Source organism: Quercus lobata, chromosome 10, assembly GCF_001633185.2.
Source record: "Quercus lobata isolate SW786 chromosome 10, ValleyOak3.0 Primary Assembly, whole genome shotgun sequence".
NCBI lineage: Eukaryota > Viridiplantae > Streptophyta > Magnoliopsida > Fagales > Fagaceae > Quercus > Quercus lobata.
In genome coordinates this window covers 31,383,929-31,396,775 of record NC_044913.1, presented here as the reverse complement: position 1 = coordinate 31,396,775, position 12,847 = coordinate 31,383,929, and positions in this window count along the sequence as shown.

Here is a 12,847-nt window from a genome sequence, read left to right as displayed (position 1 = left end):
CCAAAATGAATAGCTTCTAATTTTGCTACGTTATTGGTAGTCAGGGGCGGAGCAGGAGGTTAAGAGGGGGAAATTGCCCCTGACCCTGCCCAAAATTTCCTCTCTTTTTTTATTTATTTTTTTATTTTTTTAATGTGTGTAGCAGTAAAAGGTTGAGATTTAATTGAAACTGTGATAAATTGTGTGTGTAATGAGCTGCATTAAACCCCTTCAGCTACACGTTTCAAAATAAAAAGTGGTGGAGCCACAATAAGCAACTACGTAAATCTTTTTTTTTTTTTTTGGGTCTGTGTATATATCTCCCTATATTTTTTAGAGGTCAAACTCAAATGATATATCATATATCTTCGTATCTTTTTTAACTTTATCAATATTTCTAAAGTTCAAAATTTATAAAAAAGAAAAACAGTGATAAAAAATAAACTTAAATAAAGAAGATTTTTTTTTTTTTTTTAATACAAGATGAAAATTCTACTATAACCTAATCTAGATGTATATGTTTATAAAACTCCTTCCTAGAAACTTAAATCGTGGTCCTTATCCTGAACACCCCACAAGCACTTATACTTATGGAGTGACCACCGCACTAAGGGTGCGCAATGGCAGAACAAAGTCTTAATTGAAGAGATGAAAATACCACCCAAATAAAAGTTTCCTTTCAAAAGTATTAAGCAATAAAATTTGGAAACAATTACATGACGAATTCCATAATTTAATATTATATTAAAATTAAACTCTAAAAATGTAGTTGCACAAAGAGCTATTATGTGGTTTAAAATTGTTATAGTCTAATCATATTAAGTTTAATAAAAACTGTATTTTAGGTTTATTGATTTATTAAAAATCATTATATGATCCTATAAAAAAATCATTATATGAGAATTATAAATGGAATTTTAACTATGTAAAAAATTACAATACAATTTGGCTATATATATATATATATATATATATATATATATTGTGGGGCCTGAAATTTGGAATCCCGGCCCACTTCACATTAAGGGCCCAAAGCCCAAGCCAAGGAGCCCTACTGCCGAGGAGGTATGATGAGAGCCCCTTAATGGCCCAAGAATGTGGCCGAGGACGATCTCACGCTCAACACCTCACAAAACGCTTGAAGAAAAGGACAAACTCAGTACAAGAGCAGTACAAGCGAGAAAGCTGCCAACACCATAACGTGGAGCCCAGCGCCTGGCAAGCCCATACTCCATATCATGCTATCCAGTTTTTCCCAACCACTCTGACGTAAGGATTGATAGGACGAGTAACTGCCCCAAAAAAGGAGAAACTGACATGTAGATGAAGAACGGGAAGGAAATACCAGTATAAAAGGGAAGGAGAGCTAAAAGGAAGGGGGGGGGGGGGATCATAAAAAGAAAGGAGAATGGTGAAAATGAGACGCTCCTCTGACTTAGTCCGAGGAGCCAAACCTTCCAAACCACATCCGTGTAAGGCTTAGCTATACAGGCCAAACCCCCCTTCGTATGGGCTTCCATAAAAATCATGACTAAACCGCCGCCCAACGACCAAGGTCCAGCCTTTCCAAACCCACTCTCTACAAATCGTATTGTTCGGGCCCTTTACATACGAGCCCAATGTTATCCTTGGGTCGTTAATAATCGTGTCCCTACATATATATATATATATATATATATATTTTCTTTTTTTAAAAAAAAAACTAATAAAATATACACAATATAATGATATGCAATGATTTTAGGGGATCTTTCAATATTGAATGATCACTTAATATTCATATTACTGGCATTTAATTGTCAAGTTTGGTTAATATTTTGTATATATGATGCATGTGTTGTATGTTGCATACATAATATATATATATATATATATATATATATATATTTGTTTATGGAGACACATGATGATGTACTAAAATCATTAGTGAGTTGTAGGCTCCAAGTCACACCAATGAATACCTGTGGAGTAAAAATACAAGGACCAAACAGAAGGCACTAGCGTGGTACCGACCAAGAACCCTTCGAAGGTCAAGTTAGTGAATGAGAAATTTCTAAAAACTCTATAGTGAGAGAGCTAGGGATTTTCTGCGTACCCTAGAAAAGTGGAGGTCTGGTGCTTATATAGTGGTAAATGGTGAATCGAAATCCCTTCGAAGTAGGGATCTTTCCTTGCTTGGAGGGTTTGGCACTTAGGGTTTCCAAGATTTTAGGGTGCCTTTCCATATGAGAGAGATATGGGTGAGCAACGGGTTTTATCTTGCATGTCATGCAAGATGTTTCCATGTATAGGTATCCGTGGGGACCATGCCAAGCCACGCTGGACTTGTTGGCCTCTTCACCACGTCGGCCCTTTGCCCTCTCCAAGGGTTTCCCATCGGCTTATAGAGGCCCTCGTCGGGTATAATTATGGGGTTGTCGCTCGTGCTATCGTCACTTTGGGTCTTTCGTTTATTTCCGTGGAGCTGACGGGCCCGTAGGCGCCATCGACTTCCTTGCGTGATGCGTCTAGTGGTATTACATCTTTGTCAAAAATACCCCTTTCAACACATGTATATTAGTTATAAATCCCCCCCCCCCTTCCCCCCCAAGGTCAAATCCTGGCTCCACCACTGTTGGTAGTTGTTCTTAGATGAATAGAAAAACATTTTAACCAAAACCCATTAAAATCACAAAAGATCCCCCTCCACCAGCTCTACTTGGATTACCAAAAAAATTTCCATCTGTGTTTAAAGTGATAAAAGACTCTAAGGAAGGTTGACAAAAGATGTTTTTTGTAATATAATTTTTTTGATGTTTTAAAGGATAGGCAGAGTAGAAGAATTCAATGGCTAAATGAGTGGTTTTGTGAATTAGTTGTGGAATAGAGCTATAAGAAGCTTTAAGAACCCTCTCATTTCTTGACAACCATAATTGCTAAACAAATAAAACAAACAAAAGTTTCCAGTGGGGCTGATTTCATAGCTAGGAATGTGAAGGGTAGAATTTTTCTTAAGCCAAATTTGCAAGGGTTCTTGAAAAAATTTTAAGGGTCTAACTCCAAGAAATGAATTCATGTATTAAATAGCCTAAGGGTAGTCTCACAGTATATGAATTGTGGACTTAACTTGATTACATCTAGGGCAAATGGGGCTAATCCCATGTTGATGTTGAGATAGAAATTTGCGAGTAGGAAGACGGTCATGATGGGCTTTCCAAATGAAAATTTGAATTGTTTTTTGGACATGGAATCTGCCAAATCCATTTCCATTGATTGGCTTGAGTAGATTCTAATTTTGGATAATAAGTGGATTGAAAAGCAGATCTGACCGAATAAAAACCATTATTTTCTAACCAAACTAATTTATCCTAAGTATTTTGAAAAAGTGGAATGGGAATACCTTGAATAATAGACTTGATTTGTTCCGGTATAGGCATTGATAAACTATCAAAATCCCAATTTGGGTTTTGCCTAAGGCTCTGCTTGGAAGTTTATAAAGGAATGGAATGGAATTGAATAGAATGAAAAGGAATGAAATGGAATTAGTAGGGAAAGGAATGTAATGGAATGGAATAGAATTTAAAAATCTTGTTTGGATGTTATAATGGAAAGGAATGGAATGGAAAGTAAGTAACACTGTTTGGAAGTGACATTGGAAGGAATGAAATGAAATCATTTTATAATAACATTACTATTATGCCCCTCATTTTAAAAAACATAAAAAAATCAATGAGAACTTATAATTGCTTTGAAATGTTTAGTATCTAGTGGATGAGGTGAAACTAGTTAGCCACAATTGGGTCTATGTTAGATTATTGAATTACAATATAGTTTTTCAAGGTGAATAGATTGCATCATGCTAAGACCAGAGGTGATAGAACTATTAACATATCAATTTCTTGATATAAAACTAAAATAATTCTAGTTTAAGGAAAAAAGAAAATTTTATTATAGCTATAAAACAAGTTATGTATATTTCTATGTTGTAAAGCAATTCACGCGTCACATATTTATTCTTAACAAAATAAATATTGTCTAAAAATGCAAACAAATATCTTTAAAAAAAAAAAAAAAAAAAAAAAAAAAAAAAAAAAACTCTGGTAATGAGTCTTGCCAAAACAAAACAAAATAACATAATCCATTCCAAAACTAAGGTTGGCCAAAAATCCCACACTTTTTTAATTTTTAGGCCTAAACGTCAGCGTCAATAAAACACATTTGCGCTCATGATCTGGGCAACCAAAGAACATCTCCTTATATGTTGGATTTTTCATCAATAATATGTAGGCCTCAGTCTTTGTTATTGGATCTAAGTCCAATACACCCAAAGTTGCATGAACTTTTGCTCCATATGACTTTGAAAATCACTTTGCCATAACCTCAGTTACCTTATCAATTTCCTTTGATACATTATCAAATGACTAGGAAATTACATTCCCGAGTTCATCATCTTTTGCTAGTCGTCTTTTCTTGCTTTTAGAAGATATTGCATCTTGTGATGACACTTGAGAACGTGCAACATTAATTTCTAGTGATCTCTGATCATCTTCCACTTCAAAGTTCTCCAAAGAAACTTCATTTTGAGATATCAAATTATCAAAGTTCTCTGCAAAATGCCACACAAACCTTCAAAAGCTTGTGGACCCATGCGTATTACATAATAGCATTTTTTACTATTCCTAAGTCGAGACATTATTTCATCACGAACTTTTTGTCTTTCTATGGTTGATTATGTAGGAATGTGGGGAACGCGTCTTCTTTTTAGTCGTTGCCTTTGATGGATAATGTAACACAAATAACGGCATACAGCATGAACCAAGGCTAGTTTTCGCATAAAGTCCAAAAAAATTATGGTCCTAAGTACCTCATCATTCAAATCCATCTTTGTAAAAAAATAGTTATGTTATCAGTTCAACTTAAAAAATTATGGGCACATGTTCTAAAAAAATATTTACGTTATTAGTCTAACTAATTATGAACGTGTTACAACTAATTTAAAAATAAAATTGTTAAACTATAAACATTAGCATTCATTAACAAAAAAGACAATGATAGGAATTAAAGCACACTGTTAAACTATAAACATTAGCATTCATTAACACAAAAGACAATGATAGGAATTAAAGCACACGTAATGGAGCAAAAAAATAGAGAACACCCTATTGTATTTAGACAAATTGCAAGACACTTTAACTTCCTAACTCTGGTGCACACACAGAAGAAGTTCTTTTCTATCTCTCTGTCTCACGCAGGAACTATCTCTTGCTCACATCTATTTATAGCTAGATGTTCAGCCGAAATATCAGAAATTTCAGCACATGAGAGACTTCTATTGTTAAGGAAGTCAACAATAGTGGCCAAGCAATCCATGCAACATTTAATGCATGAGTGTTGTGTTTCTTCACGAAAGCTTACATGCTGAATTGCATATCTTTGACTTTGTTGATCAAGCCATACTTTCTAACATAGGCATGCTTCCATTTATTGCCTATGGAGTCATACATTTCGGCTATGCATGAATATAGTTCAAGTCGGTGTTGTTCCTTGCCATTTTTTTTGACAATTCATGCAAGATAGCATTTAATGCTTGCTTGTAATGTCAATCCACTGACATTAAAATTCAAGCCATTTCAACACTTTGGATTCTGCCTCTTAAATCCTTTGGTTCAAGACATGCCTTTCTTTCTCAAGAGACCAAAACAAAAAGACAAAAAGGGGATGACAAGACTTTGGATTTTGCTTTTATTTTTTTATTATTTTTTTATCAGGTTTTAAATACTTGAAGGTCACATTGGGGACCAACAATGAAGATACCAAAAAAGGGGCTCGGAAACTGGTATGACTAAATTCTCAAGCCAATAAGCAATTTAAACTTGTTTTATTTGCTTTTGAGGCTATTTTTTTTTTTTACATTTTTGTTTGAACTATTAACTAGAACTCATTTGTTAAGGTCATCCTAGTTTTGGGATCAGTTAAAACTTAAAAGTGTACCAATCTCTTGGAAACTCTGAAGCAGCAACAATCTTACTCTATTCCAGCATACTGAATACAGGGGAATGAAAGGGAAAACACAAAAACACTACGTGTATCAATGATAGGAATTAAGAACACATGCACAAGCAAAATACATATAGTTGAGTACGGCTAGTTAAGAAAAAATCAATGAAAGCAAAACAATTGAAACAACTGAAAAACTTTTTAATAGTAAATAAATCAATCAAATAAAAAAAAATTGAAAAACTCACAGTTGGGTATGGTTGGTTGAGATTAGTAGCAACATGAGAAAGGAGGAGCAGCAAACTGCACTATGCTGACCCGACGCTACTTGTGCATCAATGATAGGAATTAAGAACACATGCACAAGCAGAATACATATAGTTGAGTACAGCTAGTTGAGGAAAAATCCATGAAAGCAAAACAATTGAAACAATTGAAAAACTTTTTAATAGTACCAATAAATCAATGAAATCAAAACAATTGAAAAACTCACAGTTGGGTATGGCTGCAGCAGCGTGAGAAAGGAGCGGCAAAAAGAGAGCAAAAATATTGGTACGACACCTATCAAAAAAAAAATTATTGGTACGGCGGGTTGAAAATAAAGAGGGCTAAGATTCAAGGGTAATTTAGGAATTTCAATAAAATTTTCATTAAACCTAAATCCATTCCCTCCTATTCCTCCCAATTTGGGGGAACAAAAATTTGAGATTTTGAGGGCTTAGGAGGGAATGAGTATTCCCTCTTAACCATTCCATTCCTTCCCACCTAAACTCGTAAATAAGGGAATGAACTTTCTATTCCTTCTGTTAAAACTCCTAAACAAAAGGGAGGGAAGAATATTCTAAAAATATTTTTTTCATTCCATTCCATTACCTCCCAAGCAGAGCCTAAGAGTGGCAAATTTTTTGTTTTCTTCCCTATATTGCAAAGGGCCTTCCAATAATTTTCTTAACCCTTGGGAAACGAAATATCATGCCAGATGTTTATATTTGTTCCATCTCCAAAAATCCAATACATATTTTTAAACAGATTGCAACTACCAAAATGAATAGCTCACCAAATTTGAGAAGCTAACTGGGTTATTTGACTATCCTTGAAAGAGGTGTGTGGAAAATATTTGCTTTTCAAAAATTTTCCCCATAATGAATCCAGATTCATCCAAAGTCTCCAAGCTTGATTTATAAGCATAGCAGTATTCATGGCTCTCATTTTTTTTTTTTTTTTTAATGTTTAAACCACCCAATTCTTTAGCCTTTGTAGTCATATCCCAACCTATAGACACCTCTTTTGTGTTTAAGAATCTCCCCATAAAAAGTTTGATTCATCTTATCAATGGTTTTACACACTTTTTGGGGGTAACAAGGCTGTTTGCATTGAATATATTGGTATGGCTAAGGTTGTTGATTTTATCAAAGTAACTCTTCCAGCAATAGATAAGAATTTTGATTGCCAACTTTCAATACGTTTTTGGATCTTATCTATTAAATATTGGTAGGATTGGCATTTCTTCTAGAGGTTGAAATAGGTGTTCCCAAGTAATGACCAAGTTAAGTAGTAGTGGAATTTCAAAAATACCTTATATTATCTCCTATTAATATTTGGGGAAAAGAAAATTTTTGGATTTGTGTGAACTAATAATTTGACTAGACCAACCACAAAATTATCAAGAATATCCTTAAGATGTTGACATCCACTTTGTTTTGCTTTTACAAAAAGGAAAATGTCGTCTGCAAAGAAGAGATAGGATATTCTTAGTTGATCTCGAAAAGTCATAGGTTGGATTAATTTTCTTTGAGTTGCCTCATTCAAAATGATCGATAAACGTTCCAAACATAAAATAAATAAATATGGTGAAAGGGGGTCACCTTGTTGTATGCCACGACAACGAGGAAAGGATGGAAGAGCCGATCCATGCCATAAAATACTAAACCATGTAGAAGTTATCATATTTAAAATGAGGTTTTTAAGAGTTTGAGGAATGTGGAAATAATTTAATGTATCTTGAATTAAATTCCATTCAAGACAATCATAAGCTTTATCAAGATCAAGTTTGAGAGCTAAATAACCAACCAAACCTTTTTCCTTTCTTAAAAAATGAATAATTTATTGAACTAGGATAATTTTATCACTTGTTTGTCGACCAGGCACAAATCCTGCTTGATAAGGATTAATGATCTCAGCTATATACGGTTTAAGACGTTGAACAATGATCCTAGATACCAACTTATATAAAGTGTTACAAAGACTTATAGGACGAAACTGAGTTATAGATTCAGGGTGAGCAATCTTAGGAATGAGAATAATATTTGTAATGGCCCACTCCATTAGGATACTACCAGTTTCAAAAATTTCTTGGATAATAGGAATGATGCTATCACCTAAAATATTCCAATAATATTGAAAAAAAAAATAGCATGATACCCATCAAATCCTAGTGCTTTCAAAGGAAGGAGTTGCATCAAAATTTATAATATTTCAAGTGTATTTAGGATGCTATTAAGGGCCTCAAGTCCTCTAGTAAAAGGGTGTGGGTTCTTATTTTTTATAGTACCCAGGCCTAAGTGGAATCAAGGAACCTGGGCCCCAAAGAATTTTGTAGTTGTTTTTTGGTGGACTGGGCTTAGATCATCGCAGTTGTGTTGGGCTGATTACGAACCAAAAAACATGGATCCTACAACACATACATATATATATATATTACAAAGCAAACAGCTAAGGAACAATTAAGAAATAAAGAAAAAGCAAATAAGGACATTAGGGATCCTCAAAAAATAAATGATATTTCATTATATTGAGTTTTAATACATTAGGTCCTTCTTTTCACTGGGATATGTCACAAGGTTCAACTAAGTTCAAAAGTCACAAACTTAGATAGCTCTTTGGGCTTCTAAGAATTGTGAGATTTCAATCCCCTTGAATCCAAGTGCATCCTTTAGTGCCTATCTCAAAATCCCTCACAGTGTTTTCTCTCTTTTCTCCCTTTTTGAATTTTAAAGAAGTCTTTCAAAGGCTTTTTTAGCTCTGATTAGTTATTGCTGATGGCATAATCCCCTTTTATAGTACCTTCCTAGGGTTTTTGGTGTACCATTGATTCCCTTCATTTGCCACCTTGGATACCAGAACTAATGTTGTGTTAGCAACATTGGTAGCTGGTCCCTTCCTTATTTTCTCACTATATTCTCATTTGAGATTTCCCTCCAAAAAGTCCCCAGCTGACCTTCCTCTTTTGGGGGTTCTTAAGGGCTGACTTTTAATCCTCTTTTCCCAAAACTTCTAGATACTTCTTTTCAGACCCATCTTTTGGCTACTTCTTCTTTTGTCATTTTCTCTAAATGGGTAGATTTTCTCCTGTCAAGCTGAAAAATCCTTAGCCACCTTCCTTCATGGTTCACCCTCTTGCGTTCCCCGAGGTACCAGGCTTCTTTTTATAAAGTGCTGATTCCTAAGTCATCAGTCTTTTTCTGAGCCATAGGTGGCTGATGGGATGTGCCTATCTTCATTCCTTGTGTCCATGAGCATGCTCCCTTGAGCTGTCCAAATCCCAGTTGATCCCTTCCTGCATTTCCCGAGGATCCCATGGTGCTGGCAGTCCCAAGGTATCCTAGTCCAGTCCTTTATGGGCTCCTCAGAAAACTCTCCTTACAAAAGCTGGACTGAGCTTCCTCTTTTCCTTTTCCTTCCTCTTCTGAGGCCCAAAGCTTGCCCATTCATGGGTTTGGACCTCCTCTTACTCATTTTAAGTGGGTCTTGGCTGGCGAATTGGGCTTTGCCTATTTTTGAGGGCCCCTTTAGTTTTAGATTTCAATACTTGTAATATTTATGACCTCAACAAAGGGTTATAAGGTACTTGTTTGAAAACATTTGTAGTTATGTTTGGAAGTTGGTGAGGCGAAGAATTAAAAAGTTTATGAAAGAAAGATTTTATGTGAATATGAAGAAGTTCATCGGTATGCCAAATACCATCTGAGTCTCTAAAAGTTGAAAACCGGGACATACTTCTCTTCTAAAGAGTTGAAAGATGGAAAAAATCTAATGTTTGCATCTCCTTGTTGTAGCCAGGTAATCCGAGATTTAAGTTGCCAGAATAAAAACTCTTGGTGGAGAATTTGATTATACTCTGATATAAGAATTTTTTCTAGCTGAAAAAAAAATGCATTAGGTCTAGAAGCCCATGCAAATTGAAGACCTTTAAGCCGAGCATACGTGCGTTTTTTAGATAGAAAAATATTTCCAAAATGATGTTGATTCCAATCTATAATTTTGGACGTTAAAATATTTAAACGGTGTTGAAAAGACAGAGTAGCAAAAGAGGAGGATGGAAGCAAAAGCTGATTCATGCCAAGATCGATTAAGTAGTTAAGGGAAAGAAGGATCCGATATACACATTTGTTCAAATTTAAAAGATTTACGAGAAATTCTAATTTTAGGGTTTGTATTGAGAAGAACAGGACAATGGTCTGATTTTGTTCTAGGAAGGTGTAAAAGTTCAGCTTGAGGAAAAAGGGATTTCCATTCGGCATTGATTAAACTTCTATCAAGACGTTCCTTTATATTATTATGCCAATTTGGGTGTTTGTTGGTCCAGGTGAATTTAGGTCCTTGAAAACCAAGATCCATAAGTTTACAAACATCTATATATACCTTAAAAGCTCGAATACGAGTAGGATTAATGGAAAGACCTCCTAGTTTATCATTAACATTAAGCATGTCAGTTTACCAAAAAAAAAAAAAAAACATTAAGCATGTCATTAAAATCTCCTATTAAAACCCAAGGTAACTCCAGGTTTGAAGAGAAGTCCATTAAATGTTGCCACAAAGTTTTTCATTTAATAAACTGATATCCTTGTATTCCCTTTAGATTTTTTGCCCTTATCCTTTCAAGGGTCCATTTAAAATTTAAAATTTTGTTTTGTAACAATAATTCCTTATAACTTTTTTACAAACATTCATTTTAAACTCAAATACTGTTTTGCAACTGTTTTGTAACAGTTTATACAAACGCACCCTAAATCGGGCAACATGTCCTCAGGGGAAGAAAGATAAACGATTTTTGTTTTTAATAATTTTCTGAGAGAAGTAAAAACTAAAAAGTTAGAGAAGCAACTCCAAAAGCTTGAAGGGATCAAAGAATCACATTGGAAAGCCAAAGTCAGGAAAAATTGGCTGCAGGAGGCTATAAAAATACCTCCCTTTTCGTATTGAGTCGCGTGCTTTTTTACTTTCAATCTAAAAATTTTAATAAAAAAGTTTTTAAAAGTAAAATAAAATAAAATTGAAAAAAACAGTAAAAATGTTTGTGAGAGAATTGCACTGTACAATATCCTCCATTTTCCATGCTAGATCAGTAGAAAGGAGGCAAATCAATTGGATTTAGACTAAGAAAAATATTAATGAGTTGTAAGTGAATAGAGAAGAAATTTCAGTAAGCATAATTGTCAAATCCGATTTGTTCCAGTCATAACAATTAAAATATTACCTTTGACTCATTAAAATATACATTTTAATTCATATTTCAATTGTCAAGAGTCTTGTAACTCAACTTGTTGATATCTTTAATCCTCACCCTCAGGCCTCAACTATTATTGTATGTAAAATTTTGAAATAAAAACCTTTGTTTCGGTTTGTTTGCCTATTTCATCTCATATGTATTCTCAACATTAATCAATTTTTTAATTATATATATATATATATATATAAATTTCTCTCTTTCTCTCTCTCATGAAAAAGGTGTTTTGCTTATTCAAATTCCTCCATCATCAACTATTAATGTATACTAGTCGTGAACTTGGCCATTGCGCGTGATAATATTTTTAGGATGATCTTATTAAATTTATTTTTTGCAATTTAGACTAATTTAATAAATAGTAATATATTTTATAATCATATTTTCATTTATTATAGGGATAATCACAAATGTAATATATATAATTTATTTCTTACCAAAATGAAAACAATACAATATTTCTCAAGAATTTAAAAGGTAAGTTAGAGAAAATATTAATTTTTTAATATAATTTCTATATAACATTTTGTGTATTATTAAAAAGTATATAAAATTTGGAAATTATTCTTTTAGTTTTAAACAAACTTTCTCAAACCCAATTTTTTACATTCAAAAACACCGAGAAACATTTCAAAAAAAAAAAAAAAAAAACTTACAATTCAAAATAAAAAAGAAAGGGAAAAATAAAAATCATAGCAAGTCAAACTCCTTCTCCCGAATATGTAAAACATATCAAATATGCTATGATCAAGCCAAATATTCAATGCATAATCAAATTCAAGTATGCTTCAAACATTTCACCTAAAGTACTTCAGGATACTTTAACAATTGAGCTAATGAAGTATCTTTTGATGTGATTGAAAATGCTGATCAACTTGAAATTGACTGTAAAATGTGTGACATTTTGCCATAAATCATTTTAGGCCTCTAATTTCAGTCTAAATATTTTAAGCCTTGCATAATGAGATAAATACTCTCTAAAGAAAAGACAAACCCATGCTCTCACACCCAAATTATCATCGCTGCCGTCCTTCGCCGTCACTTACTCCCTTCTCTACCACCACTGATCGATACTACTCTCTCTCTCTCTCTCTCTCTCTCTCTCTCTTAAATTATTTTACCTCCCTTTACCTATATCTATGTCTCTTAACTTGACCAACAATAGCTCTAGGGGTCTCACAATGACCACATGCGCTGTCATTGGACGTTGTCTCTAATCTTGCATTGTCATTGATCTCGAGTGGTAACTAATGTCTCTCTCTCTCTCTCTCTCTCTCTCTCTCTCTTAACATAATTTTTTATTATTTTCGATTTTTTGGGTTGGAATTTGTTTATTATATAACTATTGAGAAGCTGATAAAATGTGAGAAAGTAGTAAAAAATTTGTTT